Here is a 26,343-nt window from a genome sequence, read left to right on the forward strand (position 1 = left end):
AAGGTCCTGACTAACACGACTTCAATTTCCCTGGAAACAAATGCAATATTGCGTTAAATAGTAAGACTTTTTGGCCAGTTTCAAAACTTCTCTTACAAATGCGTTGGTTATGCCAACGCTTTTCGCGCTCCTTATAGATTTTGGCATTCTTATACGCCTGCAATCTCCATTTGTCTAATTCCAGCAACTGTAGTTTCTTTGCCTCTTCTACAGCTTCCATATTAAGATTGAGTTTCTTTATGGCCTAAAATGCTTTATGTTCAAGTTCTAATGGAAAATGACATGCTTTCTCAAGGAACAAAGCATATAGGGACATCCCTATAGGTGTTTTATATGTGGTACGGTATGCCTATAATGCTTCATCTAACTTGTGCGCCCAATCCTTGCGCATCGAGTTAACAACTTTCTCGAGTATTGACTTAATTTCCCTACTGGACACTTCAGCTTGACCATTCGTCTGGGGATGGTAAGTTGTGGCTATCTTGTGAAGAACATTATACTTGATCCACAGTTTACTGATGATGCGGTTGATGAAGTGAGTTCCTTCATCGCTTATAATAGTACGAGGAATGCCAAAGCGGGTAAAGATATTCTTTTGTAGGAACTTTGAAATAGTGGTCGCATCATTTGAGGTGCGTGAAATTGGCTCCACCCATTTTGATACATAATCGACAGCTACCAGGATGGAGTTGTAGCCATTAGAGGGTGGAAATGGAACCATAAAATCAATTCCTCATACATTAAACAGCTCGACTTCTAGAATGATGTTTAGAGGCATTTCATTCTTTTCAGAAATGTTTGCTATGCACTGGCACTTATCATATTTCATGACATATTCTCGGGCATTCTTGAACAAGGTGGGCCAGTAATACCCATTTTGCAGTAATATTCAAAGTGGCCACTGTAAGGCGACTCATGGCATTAGTAAAGAATGCGATGAAAAGTTGTTTCAGGAATGCATATTCTTAAAATGTGATTAGGGCCTCTTTTATAGAGGTTGATCTCATCCTAGTAATAGAACTTGCAATCGTGCATGAGCTTATTTTTCTACTGTGATGTATAATCTTCAGGGAACTGTTTGCAGACCAAAAAGTTGACAATGTCTGCAAATCAGAGTAGGTATTCATCAATCTTCAATAGCGATTCATTAGAGATGGAAGCATTTACAGTAGGCTGGGTGCAATTGGTCTCATGACTTTCAAGTCGCAACAGATGATCCATGACTTTGTTTTCGATCTTTTTCGATCAATTATCTCAGTATCAAATTTTTGTAGAAGCAGAACCCATCTAATCAACCTTGGCTTGGCATCTTTCTTCGTCATCAGATATTTAATTGCTGAATGGTCAGTGTGAATAATGACATTTACCCCTAACAAATAAGGTATTTATCCATGGCAAAGATCACTGCAAACAACTCTTTTTCGGTGGTGGTGTAATTTTCTTGAGCACTGTTAAGAGTTTTGCTTGCATAAGCGATACGATGCATGTCTATGCATTGGACTAAGATCGTGCCCATCGCATAGTCACTAGCATCGCGCATTAATTCAAATGGCTTCATCCAGTCAGGTATGATCAGAATGGGTGTTGTGACTAGCACATTTTTCAGTTTTTTGAATGCGCTCAGATAGTTGGAGTCAAAATCAAAGGGTCTATCCACTTCTAATAATAAATTCAATGGTCTAGCAATCTTGGAGAAGTCCTTCACAAATCTTTTGTAAAATCCAACGTGCCCAAGGAAAGCTTCTTAAGGTTTTTGAATTGGTTGGCGGTGGTAACTTTTTTATGGAATCAATCTTTGCTTTGTCAACTTCTAATCCTGACTTAGACACTCTATGCCCAAGTACGATTCCTTCAGTTACCATAAAATGGCTTTTTTCCCAATTCAGAACTAAGTTCATGTTATCTCATATTTTCAAAACATTCTCGAGATTTGCCAGAAATATTTCGTATCTCTCACCATAAATCGAGAAATCATCCGTGAATATTTCAACTGAGTCTTCAAGATATTCCGAGAAGAGGCCATCATGCATATATGAAAGGTGCTAGTAGTGTAGCCCGAAAGGCATATGCTGAAAGGCGAATGTCCCACAAAGGCATGTGAAACTTGTCTTCTTTTGGTCTTCTGGTGCAATCATTATCGGATTATACCCTTGTAACCATCCAGGAAGCAAAAATAATCATTCCTTGTTAATCTATCTAGCATTTAATCAATGAACGGTAAAGGAAAGTGATCCTTTTTGGTCGCTACGTTTAGCTTTCGGTAGTTCATGCATATCCTCCACCCAGTGACTGTACGCTTGGGTATCAACTCGTTGTTCTTGTTGGGAACAACAGTCATTCTACCTTTTTTCGGAACGCATTGCACGAGGCTGACCCACATGCTATCTGAGATTGGAAATATGATACCTACATCCAACCACTTGATAATTTCTTTTTTAACCACTTCCTTCATCGCAGGGTTCAACCTGTATTGAGGTTTGACGGATCCTCTTTGCCCTTCTTCAAGTCTTATCTTATGCATGCAATAATACGGGCTGACACCCTTGATGTCAGCAAGAGTCCATCCTATTTTCTTGATATACTTCTTTAAGACTTTCAACAAGGCTGCTTTTTTCTCTTTTGGGAGTGTGGCTGAGATAATGACTGGTAGGGTCTCATCTTGTCCAAGGAATGCATATTTTAGGTGGGTAGGAAAAGCCTTTAAATCCAACACAGGTGACTGCTCAAGCGGTGGCTTGATCTTGCCTTCACTCTTTTCCGTACTTAATGGTTCAAAATTTTTCTGTATTTCTCTCACCGCATAGCATGATTCGATTGATGCGATGGTTTCATCTTCATTAATTTCAAACTCAAGCTTGCAGGGCCATTCATCCTCCAATGCAACTACCTCGCACAAATCAATCTCATTGAGGTAGTTCATCGCCTTCAAGATATTGAATTTCAATTGTTGGCCATGGATGTGCATCATAATTTCTCCCATCTGTACATCAATCTGAGTTCATCCTGTAGAAAGGAATGATCATCCAAAAATGATGGGGATCTTTACTGTTGTTTTGTCCAATAGTCCAATAGTCTACCTGCTGCAGCAACATTTATTGTTGTTTACGATGCTAAGTTTAAACCATAGTAGAAAATTTCCATCTGTAAGTAGTCAGGGAGTTCGTTATGTGGGCAGTCTCTCACTAGCCTCTTGAATATCGCTCATACATCATTGAGCATGTCATTTTCTTCTTGCTGAAAGTTTGTAATTAACCTTCTTCTCTTTGCATTTTCCGTCGGTGGGAAGTATTTTTTTCATAAACTTCTCTACTACTTTCTTCCAGGATGTTATTTCATCTGGTTCAAGTGAGTATGCCCATTTTCTTTCATCATTGCATAATGAAAATGAGAATAATGTGAGTTATACTTCTTTTGGAGTGATGTTAGTGAATACAAATGTGTTACAAATTTCAATAAAACTCCTCAGATGGACGTCTTTGCCACGTTTTCCCCTAAACTGGTTGGTCGTCTGAATCATTTGAAGCATTACTTGCTTCATTTCAAATATGGTCCCATCTAAGGCTGGTTGCATGATTCCTGGTGAGAAATCATATAAGTTGGGCGACGCATAGTCCCTAATGGGTCTGTTATGATCATTTTCTAATAAAATGGGGTTGGCAAGTGCATCATCATCATTATTGATCCCTGCTCGCGGCAGTTTCGGATGATCTTGCTGTTCTACCATCCTTTGAGCTCTATTTTTTCGTCTTATTCTATTTGCGCTTTATCTTCTATGAAAAGTTCTCTCGATTTATAGGTCGTATATAGGTTCAAGCGTGGACCCTTTGATCATAGAACGTTTGTACCTTTCTCGCAGTCATGGTGCAATACTCCAATAATTGAGGTCTGCAAAAATAAAAAACAATAGTCTTCGCATACTTAGTTACCGCAATTCTCGGCAACGCGCCAAAAACTTGATACGATCATATCATGTGATGAAATGAATGTTAATTGTAAGGTTATAATGCATTGTTTTATCTAGTCAAATCCAAGTGTTGGTAAGTCCAGGGTTGAACTTAGGGATTTCTTTACAAGTATGCAAAGAAAACTAATGCTTTGTTCTTGACGCGATTGGAATACTCATCAGATGATTGATTTTGGTACTACTCTAACGCTAAGTTATGTGCGATGGGGTTTATACTTCAAGTGAAACAGTAAATGCGATGGTTATGAAATGTAGATATGTGATGATAGGGTTGAGAAGAATATTCACTAACAATCCCTAAGCAAATATATGAATCATGTGCTCATGTAGTGCACTTGAAATTATAACTACACTTCTCAGTGTACATGGCCACACTATCATATCTCTAGGATACATGTGATGAGTGTATAATGTAAAAGATGTTACTTATTTCTAAGGAACCTCTCTTCTTGTTTTATGAATTCTAAATCTCGAGTTCTTTCAAACCGAGATTTAATCTACTTAGAGTAATCTTTTGAGTTATCCAAGTATTTCATCAGACATACATATAACAAGTAAAATGCATGGTTTAAATATTGCTTAGTTCATGTTAGCTAAATGCTTCTCAACCTATAAATAATTTAGCTACTCATAATAAAAATGGAGAAGATGGATAAAAGATGAAATGAGTATGTATTCATATTAAAGAAATGAGCCTTTTCAATGTTTAAACGATACAAATACACTTAAGATAAGGAATAGGGATAGATAATCAAGTCGTGATGCACAATTTCTTGTTTCCTACAGCTTTCTCAATGATTGCTTTATTGCAAGAGTTGAAAAATGGAGTTCCTCTTCTACTTCCACGAGAAACCGAAGCTCTTACTAAGGTTTTTTTAATGGATATAAGAGAAGAATTTTTCACAGAGTTTAATTTGTTTCTTTTAATAAAGTCCATATTTTTGTGGCGATTTCATGGCTATTTATAGGTGTCCAAGGATAGCTTTTCTTCTCTCGCTCATGATTGTGCTAATAAGGTGCATTAAATTCCATACCCTGATGCGTCGCCTACTGCGCGTCAGAAGTTCATTGGCTTTGCAGCGAAGCTTTCTTATCAGCCACCAACCCAATCTTTAATTTGACCTCCATCGCCCACATGTCATGTCATGTCTCATCGCTTGAAATCACTGACTTGGCCAGCTAGGCAATTATGTGTTAGTGTTGAGAATTCTCATTCGATTGCATTATCAAACATTCTGCACTTAAACAAAGTGATTTCAGCTTTAAAATAGATAGATTAGGCATTGAGTGTGTGTGATTGCATGCTGCAATTATTTCTATGAATTCCTTAGCAAATTGTCGCATTTTCAAAGCTTTTTTCTAATTGTTTTAGATAAAAAGACAAAATAACTTGTATTTCTATAAGTTATCGGGAGGAGAGGATGAGAAGGGGAGAAGAACACTTTTTCTTCTCTGTGTTCTTAGCATGAAAAAGAACAAATATAGAGAGTTATCCTGTACTCTTTTTTAAAGAAGAAGATTGACTTCAAAAACTGAACAGTTCCCTTCTCACATTTTGTGTAGAGAGAAAAACCAGGGGAGAAAGTTATAACTCCCTCTTTTATTAAATTTAAAAAATAATTAAATTAAAAAATATATATAATTATATAATAACTACTTGATTATATAATATATATATATATATATATATTATACTATATGTTATATCAAATATAACACATAATTTATAGTTTTTATATTGTATCAAATACAATATATCCTATAATTTTAATTTCTCTCAACAATGCATGGTATTTAATATAAATCAAATTTATATTAAAATTTAATTATATGAATCTCATCCATATAACTAATATTTGAATCATACGAAAATATTCAATTCCTCTCACAGTAACCTTTATGTTATAATGTATCGAATACATTATATTAATTATATCACATATAATTAATTTAATTAATTATATCATATATAATTAATTCCCTCAATTAATTTGAACCATTCAAATTAATCCAAAATTAATTTTCAATAATCTCTGTTGAGCTACAGAGGGGATCTTATGGATCTGTAGATTGAAGCTCCAATAGTACTTGGGTAATTAATTAAACTCTTTAATTAAATTACCCAACATCGATTAACTGTCGGTCACTACACTAAAGACCGATAGTTGCACTCTTTGTAATACAAATATATTTTTGTGTTCATTAGATATAACCCGTCAACAGTGTGATGACCCTTCATAAATTGCTCATAAGTACAACTAGGCCAAAATTATCATTTTGCTCGTTACATCTAACTTCTTAAGTATCACTAATTCTTTTAATGAACAATAAGTCATAGTCCAACTATGACCAAATTTCTCTCAGGCCAAGAGAAGATGTGACCTCCCGGAATCAGCCCTTAAGAGAGCAATTTATTTACTTACCCCAACATCAGGGAAGAAGTGAATTCCGTCTTGTGTACTTGTGTTCCCAACTACCCAATCAAACGAATCTCCAAAATGATAAGCATATTGAGTCAGCGATCTGGCCACTCTCACCCATGCAAATCAAAGGACTGCCTTCATAGGTAGGAGTTCACAACTCATTCAGGATTCAGGTCATGTCACCTATGGTCATCCTGGTGACATGTAAGTCTCTATTATTAATAGTGTTATACAATGAGACTAGTCATTTCATGGTCCCGTCTTATACAAACTCTTTGTATAGAATACCTCGCTCACACGTCTCCACGTGAATGATTAGGATCAGATCGTTTGTAGCACTTTACAACACTTGTAACTGAAGGAACCCAATTTAAAGATAATCATAAGCGAAAGAAAGATTAACCAAAATCCCATTTATCTTTGAATGTAAATTTTATAATAAATAAAAAAAACAAGATATGCATTGATATATAAATTACAACATGCTATCAAAAGGTTTTAGAATCCTTCCCTTTGAAGACTTTTCTTCAACTATCCCTCGAATAGTTCATGAACCTTGAAGACTTTCTTCAAGAAAAACCTCGATCAAGAACGTGACCACTACCACAAAGAATTCCTTGGTATTCTTAGGTAGAGAAAAAAAGAGTGGTGGGCTCTAACTATTTTGGGTTCAGGGAAACTTAGTAGAGAGAAGAAAGAAGATTTGCAAATTATTCAGCAATGTTCGGGTCGAGGATCAATGTCGTTAATTCGACTCCAAAATGAAACAAAAGAAAATTTATAATACTGAACTAATCTTATTACTACAAAGACGTAGTAACAGTGCTAAGTCCGAGTCGATCTGCAGAGAAGCACGATTGGCTTTGTTAAGTTAATTTTCTAACTAGAGTGATAAATGGAGGGTTTTGATGTGGAAGAGACAACATGCGTGAAATTGAATTAAAGTGCAATGGATATATAAAACAGTAATGGATTTATTTAGTACTCGGATCAAGTAGTCATTCAATTTAAATTAAATCATTGCTTTCAGCCAACATATCATATATTCGAATTATGCATGCATATCTACTCAATCAGTGTGAATTAACTAATCTCTATAAGCCCGAAAATAAATTAATCTGAACCGATCGAGCGTTCTAATTCGTATTTGAGGTTGGAAAGTCGTGCCCTAACTAACTTACATGCTCCTACATGGAAGTGGGTCCTCAGCGGCCATAAATAATTAGAAACACATGCATTAAGATTTAGGATTCAACTATGTTGATTAAGTGTCAAGAAAGCCCTGTTTAAATAATCAATTTGTTTCTTAAATCTAGATTAAACGTGCGATGCAAAGATTCATGGACAACCGAAAAAAAACCTAAGCATGCTTATCTAATCTGTGCTACAAGGGTAAATTCAAAGCATGGACGATACAAGAATGCATGCGAGCTTGAGCTTAACTAGCGAAGACATGCATTCATGATAGGAGCATCAATCAACACATAAAAGCAAATCTAAACAGGATTTAAGAAAAACATAATTCTAGATAGCATAAAAATTGAACTGAAAACTCATCAAGATACAAGAATTCTTATTCCAAGAACTAATCGAAAGATTACCTCATCGATTCATAGACAAACCAATGAGATACAATCTAATACAAATTCATAATCCAAAAATAAAATAAATCTAACCTAAGGATACTAAAATTGAAGGGAATAGAAGAAGAAGAAAGCCTGACTTCGACCTCCATGCATTCAACTCCAAGAGTCGGCCTAAACCCCCCAAAATTTAGCATAATCTGACCTAGGGCCAAGGAGATATATTTATAGGATTCATTGTAGCGTTGCAACACTAATGTCGTGAGAAGGAAGCATCAGACAAGCAGTCCAACGCTAGGTTGCACGAGCGCTCAACTCCATGTTTGTCATTCTTCACAGCATTGCAACGCTTGGAATAGCGTTGCAGCACTGATGCTTCTGCCTTCAAGTGTTGGAGTGAAACATCAAGATACGTTGGGACGCTAACGGTGAAAAACTTCGGAGCATCACGACGCTTGTAATAGCGTTGCAACGCTACGTCAACTACCAGATACCATCTACTCGATGCTTGACAGCTCGATACTCGATCCTCGTTCACTCAGTAGCATTTTCTTGATTACTTGATAGCCTTTTACTTGATGGTACTCGATGGTTCTCGATAACTGCCTCAAACTTGGTGGAACTCGATGGCATTTGGTCTTTTCAACTCCTTTGAAGCCTGAATGTTTAAATTAATTCCAAATTGCTTCAAATTAACCACGTTCTTCACCAAATGATTAGTTCTACCTCTTGATTGCTCGATACCTATAATATAGGGAAATAAACACATAAAATCCACTAACGAACCTGAATTAAGCTAGGAATATTAGCTCTTTTTTAGAGCTAACAAACACCCCCAACTTAATTCTTGCTTGTCCCGAGCAAGATAGAAACACACAATTAAGTAGAAAATAATTAAAAATATGCTAGCTTAATTCACAAAGTTGTTACTCCTATCCCAACAATCAGTTAGAATGAAATTTGTAATCAAGAACGAAAATCAATTATGATCAATCAATGAAGCACAAATTTAAGAATGATTCCTGATCTATTCATGCATGAGTGAGTCTAGAGTTTTCCTAGTTAAGCTTGCACAACCCGGAAGAGTTTTATAAGGTCCTCCTCCCGTTTTCCTCCTAATCTGGTTCGGTTATCAACCTCAGACATATCAACTTGAATAAATAGGGCAACACTAAGACAAGGGTGCCTAAACTCACACACAAAACATAAAGAGCATTCATTTTACCTAGAGGGCTAACTTTCACACCCCACTACTGGGAACCTATCACTCTTTTCTCACAGGCCTTAACTAGGCACAGCGGAGGTAGTTTTTTTTCACCTCTATCCATGCACACACGCACACTATTTTTTTGTAGGCACATTGGTTATGCCTCATTTTTTTATTTTTCTTTTTTTTTTTTTCAGAATTACAACTACTTTTCTTTTCTTTATATTATTTTTTTGTTTCTCTCTCTTTTTTCTTTATTCACAATAGGCCCTATTTTATCCACTTTGTCTAGTTTTTCTCTAAAACAAGTATAGTTACTCCTAAGTCAAAGGTGGACCTTTCAGGGTGACAGCAAAAATACAAATCAGATAACCCAATTATGGTTTTGCAAGACTTTAATTTTGCAAAACAATTACTTGAAGATGCAAGTGACAAGATTTTTTTAAAAAAAATGGGCTAAAAATCATGATCATGCATTCCTAACATTGCTTCATGCAAATTTCATTACAGAAAGAGTGCGTCATAAACTACCATAATAACAATAGAGCAAACAAGCAAGCAAGGCAATCAAACACATAACATAATACCCAACTCTCACCCCCAACTTAAAAATATACATTGTCCCCAATGTATTTCAAGTATAGCTCAAAAAAGAATAAAAAATAAGGGAACAAAAAATCTCCCCTGATAACAATGTCGCAGATAGGATGGCGGTGGTCGGGCTCGCCTCTTAGAAAGATGCTCTCGTCTCCTCTAGGTCGTCCCTACAAAACAAAACCAAAAAGGAACCTAATCTAGAAAACAAATAAAGAAAACAGTAAAATTTTTCACCTGACTCTTTTTAGGAAGGGCAAATTTTTAACATCGATTGCTCGACGTGACCTATCCCCTATCAAGGAAGAAAGAAATTCTCTTATTTCTCTAGTCTCTTATTGGATGAGTCGATATAGCCCGTAAGGCTATAAGGTTCTTCATTTTTTGAAGAGATCCGGATAGGTCGAATTTGGTATTTTTAATTTTTGAAACAGGAAATAAAACAAAAGACTCTAAGACTGACTAAACTAAAAATAAAGACTCTGACTCAACTGACTTTTGAGAACAAGAAGAACAAAACTAAAAAATATACGATATACCAGACGACAGAACAGGGCAAGCTTTTTCGACCTCTAACTCCATCACTTGGAAATCAACGAGTTTAGGCTCAGATTCTCCATAGTCCTCACAAACTGGTTCTAGGCATGGCATGCTATCCTCCAACTCATCCTTTATGTCGACATAGATTACCTCATCGTTGCATGCCTCGGTGATGTCAAAAGATGTGTGTAGCAAGGGTTCACATCCTCTCTCAACTGAATCAGAAGGTTGAGTGACTGAGACTCTCAAACTCTGAAGATCAGTTCCAACCTCAGTCTGAAGACTAAATCTCTCCTCGAGGCCGTGCATCTCCTGTTAAAAAACAATATTGTTAATAGTAAGTTGTCTAATCACATATTCTAATGACATACCTGAGTCGGGGGTGTGAGCATGCATCGTCATGTCGGATGTGGGAGGGTATGGATCATCATGGAACTGGTCCCATCTTAGGTTTCCATAGTCATAGGACTCCTCCCATCTAGGTCGATGATAATCGTCATCCATATAACTAGGATACCCTCCCATGGAATAGTCTCGCGGCATAGGGCTCCACTGCAAATTTGGACATGCTTGCTCAGGGTGATTAGTCCTACATGCTTGCACCTGCTGTAGGTTATCTACAACCAATTGACTAACCAAAGAAGTTAACTCAGCAATTTGATCTTGAAGGTCACGAACCTCGTTACTAAGCCGAGATGCTCCATTCTATTGTCCCCATCTTTGCTGATGATATATGTCCATGCTTAAAACACTGACACAAAAAAGGAAAAAAATCAAAAGCAAAAGAATACTCTAACTAGAAATTTAACTAACGAAACGTCAATGTCTTCCTCGGCAACGGTACCATTTTTGTTCGGGTCGGAGATCAATGTCGTTAATTCGACTCCAAACCGAAACAAAAGAAAATTTATAATATCGAACTACTTCCATTACTACAAAGACGTAGTAATAGTGGTAAGTTCGAGTCGATCCGCAAAGAAGCACGTTTAGTTTCGTTAAGTTAATTTTCTAACTAGAGTGATAAATGAGGGGTGTTGATTAGAAGGAACAACATGCGTGAAATTGAAATAAAGTGTAATGGATATATGAAACGGTAATGGATTCATTTAGTTCTCGGATCAAGTAGTCATTCAATGTAAATTAAATCATTGTTTTTAGCCAACATATCATATATTTGAATTGTGCATGCATAGCTACCCAATCGGTGCAAATTAACTAATCTCTATAAGCTTGAAAATCAATTAATCTGAACTGATCGAGCGTTCTAATTCGTAGTTGAGGCTGGAAAGTCGTGCCCTAACTAACCTACATACTCTTAGATGCAATTGGGTCCTCAGCGACCATAAAGAATTAGAAACACATGCATTAAGATTTAGGATTCAACTATGTTGATTAAGTGTCAGGAAAGCCGTGTTCAAATAATCAATTTGTTCCTTAAATCTAGATTAAACGTGTGATGCAAAAATTCATGGACAGCCTAAAAAAACCTAAGCATGCTTATCTAATCTGTGCTACAAGGGTAAATTCAAAGCATGGACGATACAAGGATGCGTGCGAGCTTGAATTTAACTAGCGAAGACATGCATTCATGATAGGGGCTTCAATCCGCACATAAAAGCAAATCTAAATTAAACAAGATTTAAGAAAAACATAATTTTAGATTAAAGCATAAAAATTGAACTGAAAACTCATCAAAATACAAGAATGCTTAATCCAAGAACTAATCGAAAGATTACCTCATCGATTCATAGACAAACCAATGGGATATAATCCAATACAAATTCATAATCTGAAAATAAAATAAATCTAACCTAAGGATACTAAAAATTGAAGGGAATAGAAGAAGAAGAAAGCCTAACTTCGGTCTCCATGCATTCAGCTCTAGGAGTCGTCCTAAACCCCCAAAATTCAGCATAATCTGACCTAGGGCCGGGGAGATATATTTATAGGATTCATCGTTGCGTTGCAACGTTGATGTGGTGAGAGGGAAACGTTAGACAAGCAGTCCAACGCTTGGTCCAATGATAGGTTGCGCGTGTACTCAGCTCTATATCTGTCATTCTTCGCAGTGTTGCAATGTTGATGCTTTTGCCTTCAAGCATTGGATTAAAACGTCATGATGCGTTGGGACACTGGCGGTGAAAAACTTGACAGCCTTTTACTCGATGCTCAACAGCTTGATACTCAATCCTCGTTCACTTGGTAGTATTTTCTTGATTACATGACAGCCTTTTACTCGATGGTGCTCTATAGTTGCCTCAACTTGGTGGAGCTCGATGCTATTTTAGTCTTTTCAACTTCTTTGAAGGTCGGATGTTCAAATTAACTCCAAATTGTTTCAAATTTACCCCATTCGTCACCAAATGATTAATTTTACCTCTTAATTGCTCGATACCTACAATATAGGGAAATGAATACATAAAATCTACTAACAAGTCGAATTAAGCTAGAAATATTAGCTCTTTTTGAGAGCTAACAAGCAACCATTCCAAAACACAGAACTCTTCTGTTTCTTTTCTCACTGTCAATCTCGATAATAAGATTATTGGAAGAAGGAGACTCTCTCCTATCTTTCAAAGAACCAAATACCACAACCACCCACTTACGTGGATGGAGAGAAAAGATGGGAAGTGAATTGTAACTCCCTCCCTCATTTTTATTTAAAATAAAATAAATTGATATTTAATATATATAAATATAAATATGATAACTAACTTATCATATATATATATATATTAAATTATATGTTATATCACATATAATATATGACCTATAGATTTAATATTGTATCACATACAATATAACCTATAATTTCTTTTCTCTCTAATATGGTATTTAATATAAATCATATTTATATTAAATTTAACAACTATGAATCCAATTCATAGAATAATATTTGAATCATATTCAAATATTTATTTTCTCTCAATAAAATATAATGTATCAAATACATTATAATAATTATATCACATATAATTAAAACAACTTAATTATATCATATATAATTAAATATCTCTACTAATTTGAACAATTCAAATTAATCCAAAAACTTATTCTCAATTAATCCTATTGAGCTACCAAGGGGATCTCATGGACCTGTAACTTGAAGCACCAATGATACATGAATAATTAATTAAACTCTTTAATTAAATTATTCACCATCCCACTCCACTAAATATCGACAGTTGCGCTCTTCACACTACAGATATATTTTTGTGTCCAATGGATATAACTAATCAACAGTACGATGACCTTTCACAAATTGCTCATAAGTACAACTAGGCCAAAATTACCATTTTATCCCTGTTGTTACATCTAACTCCTTAAGTATCACTGATTCCTCTAATGAACAATAGATCATAGTCCAACTGTGACTAAACCCCTCTCGGGCCAGGAGAGAGTGTGGCGCCACATTGCACAAGACCCAGAATCAGCCCTTAAGAGTGAAATTTATCTACTTACCCCAATCTCAGGAAAGAAGTGAATTCCTTCTTGTGTAGTTGTGTTCCCAACTCCACAATCAGACGAATCTCAAAATAGTAGGCTTGTTGAGTCGATGATCTGGTCACTCTCGTCTATACAAATCAAAGGACCACCCTCATAGGAAGGAGTTCACAACTTACTCAGGATTCAAGTCATGTTACCTGTGGTCATCTTGATGAAATGTAAGTCTCTATTATGAATAGCGTTATATAATAAGAATAAATATTTCGTGGTCCGATCTTATAGAAACTCCTTTGTATAGAATATCCCTACCCACATGTCTATACATGAATGATTAGGATTAGATCATTTGTAGTACTTAACAACAATTGTAACACCTACAGAGCGGGTCATACTCGCAGTGTCACCAGGATAAAGTACCCAACCTTATCCATCTACTATAGACCATTTAGGTTATCACTTAAATATGATCCACTCATATGTCTCTACATACATGTTTAAGTTACAAGATAACCTTGAATGTTAGTTTATTAGTTTGTGGTTAATGCAACTAAAATATCACATATTTTATTAAATAGACAATGAGTTTGAATAAAATATCATATATTTTATTAAATACAAAATTAGTTTGTTTAATAATGTTTACAAACTATAGAACCCTACAAGATTTAGGACATCAACCCCAACAGTAATTTCTACAAAACGAGCCATATCCGTAGTGTCATAAGGATAAGATACCCAGCCTTATCCATCTACTACAGACCGTTCAGGTTATCATTTAAACATGATTCACCTATATGTCTCTACATACATGTTTAAATTACATAAAATAACCTAGGATCTAGTTGATTGGATTGAGTAAATGCTCATAAAATAATTATTATTTCATTATAACAATTTATTTATACAATGTTTACAAATTACGAGAATACAAGAGAGATTTAGGACACCAATCCCAACCATCTTCCACTTGTCCAAAGCTTAGGGAGCCAAATGTACAATACAAATAAAGTACAAAATACAAAAAACTAGGGCATACACTATACCTCAATAACATCTCCCAATTGCCCTAGACAATATGTCAAAAGTCCCATAGACCCAAACTTTCTAGATGACCCCTGAACATTTTAGCCGTAAGAGCCTTTGTAAATAGACTAGCAACATTGTGTTCCAAAGCTATCTTCATGAAAATCACGTCTCCTCGATGCACAATCTCTCGAATCAAGTGATATTTTTGCTCTATGTGTTTGCCTCTTTGTTGAATCCTGGGTTCCTTAGAATTTACCACAACACCACTGTTATCACAATAAAGTGTGATGGGCAAAGACATATTTAGAACAACTTCAAAATCAGTAAGGAACTTCTTAAGTCAAACAACCTCTTTAGCAGATTCGTAAGCAGCTACGTATTCAACTTCCATAGTGAAGTATGTGATACATCCTTACTTGATGCTTTGCCAAACTATAGCTCCTCCATTCAGAGTAAACACTGACTATGATGTAGATTTCCGAGAATTCCAATCAGTCTAAAAGTCAGAGTCTATGTATCCTGTAAGGATTAAATCCTTATCTCCATACACAAGCATAACTATCTCTGAAAAGTACGTATATTTATCTACTGCTGTATGTAGATGATATGATTCTGGCATCTAAGGATTATTTTGAAATCTGTGAACTCAAGAAACAGTTGAGTAGTGAATTTGAGATGAAAGATTTAGGTGAACTGAAAAGCATCCTGGGCATGGATGCAAAAAGAGACAGGGAGAAAGTTTCATTAACCATTTCGCAAGAGAGTTGTGTGCATAAACTGCTTGAGAAATATAATATGGCTAATTGTAAGGCAGTTTTGATACCCTTAACATCTCATTTTAGACTTTCTTCATCTCAATGTCCTGTTACTAAACAAGAAAGGTTAGAGATGTCTAATATTCTCTAATATAATGTTGTTGGAAGTATTATGGATTTAATGATTTGTACTAAGCCTAACTTGGGATATGCTATGAGTATGATAAGTAGGTTTATGTTAAATCCTGTGAAGAAGCATTGGAATGCAGTTGAATGGGTGCTTCAATATTTAAAAGGTAGTACAAATGTATCACTGTATTTTAGCAGGGATTGTGATAAATCAGCACTATTAGAAGACTTTACAGATGCAGATTATGCTGTAGACCTTGACAAAAAAAATGTCGTTATCAGGTCACATTTTTCGCTTGTTTGGTAATGTGGTCAGTTGGAAGGTTGCTCTACAGTCAGTTCCTTTGTCTACTATTGAGTCAGAGTATATTTCAGTGGGTAAAGCTGTTAAAGAGGTAGTATAGTTGAAAAGAATAGTTGGTGAGTTGTTGTCGTCGGAGTTTATTCTTATCATCTCTTGTGATAGCCAGAGTGCTATTCATCTGACGAATAATCCATCTCATCACAAACAGTCTAAGCATATCGATGTCAAATTTCATTTTATTAGAGAAGTTGTGGCTCAGAAAGATGTTCAACTGGTCAAGGTTCATACAATTGAGAATTTATCAGATATGTTAACCAAGGTTCTTTCAACTCATAGGTTTAAATACCTGTTAGATAGGCTGAATAATAAATCTAAATGATAGGGAGATTGGAAAATCAACTTGGCACTTAAATATTCTTGTTATAAGAGAGATTTGTAGAAAATAAAAAGTTATTTAAGTGGACTTTTATTAGGAAATTGGTAGAATTAAAGGCCAATGGCAAACTTATAAATATGGGCTGATGGCAATTTTGAAATTAATTGAATCTTCTTCACTTTTAGGGCTCTATCGTGGGGAAATTTATACTTGATGACCCATTTTTTTGGCCCAAAATATCAAATGACCCATTTCTTAAAAATAATGCAATTGACTCTCTGCTGACATCATCGCCATACCAGATTACGTAAATGCCCTCATCTCTTTGTCTTCTTACCCTTTTACTGAAAACCAAAACTAAACTAAAACTGTTCAAAGGTAATAGCTTGCAAAATCCATCATTTAAAATCCATCATTTGGGCTTGCAAAATCTTCCACTGCCGCTAACAAATCGAATCTGATCAGAAAGTGATTTCAATTTGTGTCGATTGTGTCTTAAACTAATTGGTAATGGGGATAGGGTGAGTCGTTCTGGGGTTTAGAAATACTGTGAACCTATCTTTTTTTTTTTTTCGTTGTGTTATGAGGTTGAAGACAAGTAGAAAGAGAAAATGTGAGCGAGATAACTGAGAGCAATACTAGAGAGAGTGACACCAACGAGAGCGACACTAGAGAGAGCGAGACTTGCGAGAGCGATGCTAGAGAGAGAGAGAGACTAGCAAGACAATGTCTAAAGAAAATCTTTTTCTTTCTTTCTTTTTAGTGGCATTGAAAATCCAACCTACAGGCATCAACTGTTCTTCTTCTACGTCGATGATGCTCGTAACTTCTTCTCTAACCAACTTCAACAAAACCAAAGTTGATAAAACTAAAGAAAGTGAGAGAGAACGAGACCGAGAGCAAGAGAGAGCGAGAGAGTGTGAGAGAGAAAGGGAGAGAAATCGAGATATATGGAAAGAGAGGGAGACATAGCAAGAGTTATGAAGGGAGAAGGGGAGATAACGAGAGATATGGAGGGAGAGAGAGCGAGAGATGTGGATAGATATGAAGAAAGACAGAGAGAGAGCAAGAAATATGAAGAGAGAGGGGGAGAGAGCGAGACATATGGAGGGAGAGAGAGTAAGGGATATGGAATGAGAGAGAGACACAGGGGAGATGTGGAGAGAGCGAGAGATATGGAGAGAGAGTGAGGTACATGAATGAGATGGGGGGGGGGACCCACTGTTCCATGGATATTTGCATCAACGAGAGCGAGAGCGAATGTTTTTCCACGTGCGCGTGAGTATATTTTGGTAATTTCACCCGAACTTGACATCAGCAAATGGGTCATTTGACATTTTCGACCCAATTTTTAGGTCATCCGTACAAATTCCCCATCATGTAAGCCATATAAGGGGAGAAAAAAAATTGCAACCGAAATACACAACACACTTAGAGAGAGGGTTGGCTGTAGAGAGAGAAGGAGACGACGGAATACTTGGGTGTTACGGGTTTCGACCGACGGCACAGACAAAGGTGGTTTTCCAACGTGGGTAGTCTCCATCCGTAGGTGTTTTTTCCGGCGTGGGTGTTCTCCATGCGTTGGGTGGTCTATTCAATGTGGGTCTCTGACGATTGGACGTTCATGTTCAGCGTGTGGGTAGAAATCGTTCTGCATGTGTGTTTCGGGCATGTGGGTCTCGATTTCAGAGGCTATCTTGGTGCGCAGATCTCTCTCGGTAACCGTGGGTGTTTTTAGTCGATGGTATAGTTTGTGGATAAATTACAGATTGTTGATCTGGTTGATTTGTAATTTGTAATCTCCATTGCTTTTAATAAATTTGATTTAAGCTGGTTCTCAAAGTGGATGTAGACTAAATTGGTCGAACTACTATATATCCTTGTGTTCATTATGTTTTTGTCGCTTTCGATTTCTTCTGCTAGCTGTTGATTGTACATTCTACTTGGACATTTTGAATTCGGTTCGGTTTAAATTTTATCATCTTAAACTACCATTTTTGTTTCCTTAAAACTATACAAGCTTACATTTAAAGGCATGTCTGTGAACAAACAATATGTCAATATGTTGCCACTTTCTTATTTGATCTACGGTTGTCGGAAAACAAAGTCCCTAGTTTACCCTCATGTCTCCGTAGGTTAATGTCCTTATGAAATCTTGAATTAAGGAATTGCAAGTTTCTTCAATAAATTCCAGACTTCCTTCAAAATATACAAAATTTGGATGCTAATGGTTGCAAATTGTTCGCTAGAAGTCTAGCTAACATTATGGATATAATTTAAAAAGAAACTCAAGTTAGTCTCTTTCCATTCAATTGTCTTTCTCTTATAGATGTTTTTCTCAATTTATAAACTTTTTTATGTTGCATAATTCTAGGTGTAATTTGTTAAAGTTTTGGGTTAAGGGTATCCAAAATGACTGTTGTTTTCTTGTAAGGTACTAAAAAATGGTTTATTACTTTAGGTTGGGTATTGCTTGGTGTGGTTATTACTTTATTGATACATATCTTCTTATGCTAGTATTCTAGTTTCACTTTGGTTTAAGTTATTAAGCTACAAAAATAGAAACCTTGTGAAAAGTTACTTCATGAAAAAATGATTGTTATGCATTGTTTAGTGAAATCCTGTGAACATAACTAGTGTTAAAATGACTGGATTATGCCTATTTTAGTTGAAATTTAGTGCATATAATGTTAAACTCTCCCCATCCCCGGCCCACAACTTCCATGAGTCTTCTGTACATTTTGGGTTATTATGTATATATGGAATATGTCATTTTAATTATAGGAGTTCATGGGTTGTGCATATAGTTAGACTTCTTACCCCCTCCCCTCCCCCTCTCAAATGATTGCTGTGCATTGTTTAGTGAAATTGTGGGATGCAGGCTTTTATAGGCTTTTGTCTTACTATGCAGAGGATAATATGTATGTGTTTGGTTTAGAACTATATGACGGACTGGACTTACGATGTCGCTCCTGAAAGACGGCCGTGCAAAAGAATTTATATACACCGAACTACGGCCGTGCAAAAGAATTTATATACACCGAACTAACCCTTTATACTAACTAATAGTATAAGTAGCAAGTTCGTGATCGAACCACAGAGAGTCGAATATGGATTCCTCAAAAGTTGGAATTTGTAGGAAGTAATCAAGGGGGGTTTGTGAGAATTGTTAAAATAAATTGTGAAAGCGAAAATTGTGCAATGTAAACAATTGAGAAAATTTATTATCGAACAAATACTTAGCTTGGATAATTATAATTTTATTCATTCCTCATTAATTCTATCATAGATACTCGAAAGATACATGAGATTAGTTGAATTAAAAACTTAGTCTACTCGATTATAATCCTAAACGGTAGTCCATAAAATCAAGCTGATTAAGAGAAAAGCAAGAATCCTAAACCAATCAATTAATCAACAGGCATAAAGATTTGAGGCAAAACTAAACCAATTAATCAGTTTCCATTGTCTAACTAATTAATTTATCAAAATTTATCTAAGTTAGAAAGTAAATGCTTGCTAATTGGAATCCCAAATTAACACAACAAACCTACCTAACTCATTGACGACTATCTAACGATTACAAATTAAGGCCAATTAAAGCAATCAATTTAACATGCATAGCTAATTTGTCAGATTATTCCATACAAGAAAATCGAATAATATGCTCAAGATAAATTTCATAAAACTCACGGAATTACAAAACCAACCTCAAGAATTAAATTGGAATGAAATTAAACTAACAAACCCAAGCTAAGTTCTTACCCTTTAGCCACTAAACATACTCGAACTCAATACAATTGGCTAGGGGAAGAATTCTTTTCAGTGTTTTGGTATAAAAGTGGGCTAAAACTAGACTGAGACAGAGTGACAATGTTCACAATTAGGTATACTTTTCTCTCCTCCTCTCGACTGGACCAAAATTCTCCTTTTATAAAACTGCCGCAGCGTCGCTAGCGATGCAACGCTATGGCGCATAATGGCCGAGCGTCAGGCAGGCGTTGCAGTGTTGGCCTGACGTTGCGTTGCACACGCGCTAGGGTTATGCGTCCGTCAAACTTTGTAGCATTGCAATGCTCTAAAGGAGCGTTGCAATGCTGATGCTTCTATCTTTCAGCGTCAAGGTGCGTTGCAACATTGGTATCATAAAATCTTGGGAGCGTTGCAACACTCGGGCAACATTGCAACGGTGCCCTGCGTCCAAGCATTCTGTCCAATAGCGTCAAACTAGCGTTGGACTCAAGCTTAATCAGAGCATTGCGATGCTTGGCAGTGCAGCAGCCTTCTTACTTTGCCATTTGAACGATTTTGCTCCTAACTTCATCATTTTAGTGTCTTTTAGTTTCGAATGCTTAATCTGAGTGTTTGTACACTCGAGTCCTACAAAATAATCAATTAAACCAAATTAAGTAGCTAACCAACCCTGAATTAAGTGGAAGAAGATTGACATTTCGAATGTTATCACTATACAAGATATAAATGGAGACTCTAATTTTAAGTTGTTAACGAGCTTGGAAAGCCTTAGGCTTGTGAAATTTATGAGTAGATTTTCAAAGGAAATGAGTTCAGAAGCTTGAATTTATGTTTTCACTTTCGAAGTTTGTGATTTGTTAAGGTAACTTTTTTTAAAAAAAAAATTAAAATATGAAGTAACTTATTAGGTATGTTGAATTCAGTAGGTCTGTATATTTCAACGGATTATGAAAACTGCATCCTCCTTGCTTTGAAACAAATTAAAGATCCCATGTGTGAGAAAAGAAAACCATGTGTGTCGTGTAAGTTAATACAAAGCTCTAAATAAAGGATCAACCTTATACTATTTGGTTGTACCACTCTAGCTCAATTTGCTTAAGTTGTATTTCCTCTATTTGATTTTGATGAGGGAAGGAATTCATGGATTTTTTTTCGTACGATATATATATTATAATTGTTTTTGTAGGTAGATGGAATGAGGCTTGAGTATGAATGAACGTGATGAATCATTTGGTCCTTGAATTTTGTACTCAGTACTTTAATCTTCAAAACTTGGCAAATTTTGTTTTTTGTCTACTCACTTTGTATGAATTTACTTTGTGGCTTCCTTTCATTATATTAGACTCTACTTAAGTGTGTTAATGAATTGCAAAATTTCAATTATGAGGTGGGACTAGTGATATTTTGAGTACTTTGATATTTTTTAAATATAATTCAGGTATGTTTTGTAGATATCATTTAGGTTTTGTAAAAAAAAAATAATAATAATAATGAAATGGTTTATTGCAACGTTAAAAATAATTAAAAATAGCTAAAAATGTCCATGGTGACAATTGGTAATATATAATTCACAAGAAAAGGTTATAAAAACTTTCAATAACATTAAAAAAAAACTATAAAAAACTTGTAATAATGCGCATACAAATGGCATATAAAAAAGTATAATAGCTTAAAAGAAAATGCTATTATAAAGTTATAATAGCTCCTTTTATTAGTCATAAAAACTTATTATAGCTCTAATAAGTAATACTATAATATATTTTCATAGCAAGGTAAATATGCTATATTTTAAAGGTTTTTTTCATAGCATTCGACATGAAGGGATCGAATCTCAAGTGAAAGCATGTGATCGCCTTGCAATTTTGTTTTCAACTTTACATAAACAAATTACGGTATAAAAATAATAACATAATTGATAAAAAATCAAAATTAGCATGTATTTAAGAGAAGAACATAGGAGAAAGCTAAAACTTACCTTTGTAGATTTCCAACTTCTTCATGATTCTCTCCGCATCTTCTCCGGAATGTCTCTTCAATGATTAAGGGATACCACCATAAGTGAAACCTTGATATTCTCTAAGATCCCAAGAATTGGATGCGTGGTCTCCAATACTTGGAAGAGAAAGAAGAAGTAGTAGAGGAAAGAAAAGAGATTTTGAGATAAGTTATAGGAGACTAGGATTCAAAATTCCCTATTCAACTATGTCACAAACATGGGACATGAATACCTATTTATAGAGAGGAGAGGTGACCCCGTTCTCGTAGTTTTTCCTATTCCTACTCCAATTCTAATTTAATTAAATAATTTTTATTTAATGACCTAGTCCAATAATTAAATAACAATATATATTAAATTCAATTTATTATATATAATTAATTAATAAATAAATAAACATCACATATTTATTTATCTCTACTTCTCAATAATTAATTAATTAATTAATTACTTAATTAACTAAACGGCTATATTAAATCATATTTAATATAGAATTAATCAATATATGATTATCACATATTTATATGTATACATCTCTTTAATATTTGAATCTTATTCAAATATTTTTCTCTCTTAATTATAGATCACATCTATAATTAACCATATTATATTAATCTCATTAATATGCAATTGATTTGAACAATACAAACCATTCTTCTTATATATCCTTTAGTGAGCTAACAAGGGAGCCTTATGAACCTACAGATTAGAAGCTCCAATTATATAGTATTAATTAATTAAACTATTTAATTAAATTAATCAATTTTCATTAACTACCGATCACTCCCCTAAATACCCTACAGTTGCACTCTTCGTACTGTAGATTTATTTCTGTGTCCATGGATATAATCAATCAATAGCAATCGATCTTTCACAAATTACTCATAACCATAGATGGGTCAAAATACCGTTTTACCCCTGTAGTTACATCTAATTCCTTAAATACCACTAATCCTTCTAATGAACAAACAGTTTATAGTCCTACTATAAACTAACACCTCCAGAGCCAGTGAGAGGTTGAGGCATCAATGTTCAAGACCCAGAATCAATTATTAAAGAAGCAATTTATCTACTTTTCCTGAGGTCGGGAAAGGAGTGAATTCCATTTTGTGTCATTGTGAATTCCATCTTGTGTAGTTATGTTCCCAACTCCCTACTCAGACAAATCCCCAAAACGGTATGCTTGTTAAGTCGGCTAACAAGGCCACTTTCATCCATAAAAATCAAAGGATTACCCTCATAGACAGGAGTTCACAACTCATTCAGGATTAAGGCCAATCACCTATGGTCATCCTAGTGAAATGTAAGTATCTTCTAGTTAGTGATGGTGTTATATAGAGAGACTATTCATTTTGTGGTCTGGTCTTATTCAAACTTTTTGTATAGAATACTCCCGCTCGCATATCTCCACATGAACGATCAGGATTAGATAATTTGTAGCACTTTATAAAAAATGTAAAATATACAAATCAGACCATATTCATAGTGTCATTAGAATAAGGTACCTAGTCTTATCCATCTACTACAGACCATTTAGGTTATTACTTAAATAGGATCCATTTGTGTGTCTCTACTACATGTTTAAGTTTCATAAAATAACCTTGGATCTTAGTTTATTGGATTGAGTTAATGCAGTCTAAACATTAATAAAATACCTCTTATTTTATTAGATATATAATTTATCTTTACAAACTACAAGATACACTTGATTTAGGACATTAACTCTAACAATCTCCCACTTATCCTAAAAAGAGTAGGATGTATCGTATCAAATACATTATAATGAATAAATGGAGTATAAAGTATCAAATACCAAAAACAAGATGTATAGTATAAAATACAATACAATAAATTGGGGCACACAATATACCCAACAACATCTCCCACTTGCCCTGGATTAAGGGATTCATACCTCGTAGACCCATGCTTTCTAGGTGACCCTAAAAAACTTTAGCCGTGAGAGCCTTTATAAATGGATCAGTAACGTTATGCTCCGAGGCAATCTGTGTGATAATCACATCTCCTTGTTGCACAATCTCCTTAATTAGATGATACTTGTGCTCTATATGCTTTCCATGTTTATGACTACGAGGCTCCTTAGAGTTTACCACTACACCACTGTTATCACAATAAAAGGTGATGGACAAAGTCATATTTGGAACAACTTCCAAATCTACCAGAAAATTTCTAAGCCACATAACTTCCTCAGCAGCTTCACAAGCAACTATATATTCTGCCTCCATTGCAGAATCTATAATGCATCCTTGCTTGATGCTCTGCCATATTATAGTTTCTTCATTCAAAGTGAACATTGATCCTGATGTAGATTTCCTAGAATCCTTAACAGTCTGAAAATAAAAATCAATGTATCCTGTAAGAATCAAATCCTTAACACCATATACAAGCATATAGTTTCTCATTCTCCTAAGATACTTGAGAATGGCTTTGATCGTTGTCTAGTGATCAAATCTTGGATTAGACTGATATCTACCGCTCACTCCCACTGCATGGCAGATATCGAGCCTAGTACACAACATGACATACATAAGGCTACCTACCACATATGCATAAGGAATCTGGCTCATCTCCTCAACCTCTTGAGGTGTCTTAGGACACTGTTCCTTAGACAGAATAATTTTATGCCTAAAAAGTAGTAACTTTCTTGGAATTATGCATAGAAAACTTGAAAAGAATTTTGTTAATATACGATGTCTAAGATAAGGCTAGCGTTTTGTTCTTACAATCCTTTATAATTTAGATCTCTAGAACATACTAAGCTTCACCCAAATCTTTCATTTGGAACTAAACAGCTAACCATTCCTTAATTTTGGTCAGAAAACCTACATCATTCTCAATGAGTATGATACCATCCACATACAACACCAAGAAGCTACTAAACCGTTAATGATCTTCTTGTAAACACAAGGTACATCAATATTTTGATTAAAGCCATAGATTTTGACCGCAGTGTCAAACCTCATGTTCCAAGATCTAGATGCCCGTTTCAATCCTAGATGGACTGATTGAGCTTGCAAACTTTTTGCTCTTAACCTTGTACTATGAATCCTTCTGGTTGAGTCATGTAGATTATCTCTTCAAGATTAGCATTCAAAAGGTAGTCTTGATGTCCATTTGTCATATCTCGTAGTCATAATATGTGGCAATAGACAAGAAAATCTGGATAGATTTTATCATAGCAACAAGAGAGAAGGTTTCTTTATAGTCCACCCCCTCAACCTGGGTAGAACCCTTTGCTACTAATCTAGCCTTGAAGGTTTTCACCTTTCCATCTATACATTTATTTCTATTGTAAATTCACTTGCAAGCTATAGGTTTTACCCTATCAGGTTGGTTTACAAGTTCCTAGATAGAATTGGAGCACATAGACTACATTTCTAAACTCATGGCCTTAATCCATTCATCTTTGTCAACATCTTTCATTTCCTTCTTGTAAGACAAGGGATCCTCACATCATTTGATGTTTTGAGCATCTGTTAAACCCACGTAATAAATAGGTGGATTCACAACACTCCAACTATGTGAAGATTTTTAGGGTTGATGCCCTAAATCTCGTAGGGTCCTATAGTTTATAATTGTATTATACAAACATTTTATTTATGTAATAAAATATATGATGTTTTATTTCAAAATTAGTTGCATTAACCACATACCAATAAACTAACATTTAAGGTTATCTTGTAGCTTAAACATGTATGTAGAGACATACAGGTGGATCATGTTTAAGTGATAACCTAAATGGTCTATAGTAAATGGATAAGGCCGGATACCTTATCTTGGTGATAGTACGAGTATGACCCACTTTGTAGATGTTACAATTGTTGTAAAGTACGAGATCTGATCATGATCATTCATGTGGAAACATGTGAATGTGAATATTCTATACAAAAGAATTTGTATAAAACCGGACCACGAAATGTTTAGTCTCATCATATAATGTCATTCATAATAGAGACTTACATTTCACCAAGATGACCATAGGTAACATGACTTGAATCCTAAGTGAGTTGTGAACTCCTACCTATAAAGGCGGTCCTTTGATTTGTATGGGTGAGAGTGGCCAGATCGCCGACTCAACAAGCCTACCATTTTGGGGATTCGTTTGATTGGGGAGCTGGGAACACAACTACACAAAAAGGAATTCACTCTTTCTCCAATGACTGGGCAAGTAGATACATTGCTCCCTCAAGGGCTGATTTTGGGGCTTGAACAATGTGACGCGACACCC

Source organism: Benincasa hispida, chromosome 8, assembly GCF_027475165.1.
Source record: "Benincasa hispida cultivar pf3 chromosome 8, pf3_genome.v1.1, whole genome shotgun sequence".
Lineage (NCBI taxonomy): Eukaryota > Viridiplantae > Streptophyta > Magnoliopsida > Cucurbitales > Cucurbitaceae > Benincasa > Benincasa hispida.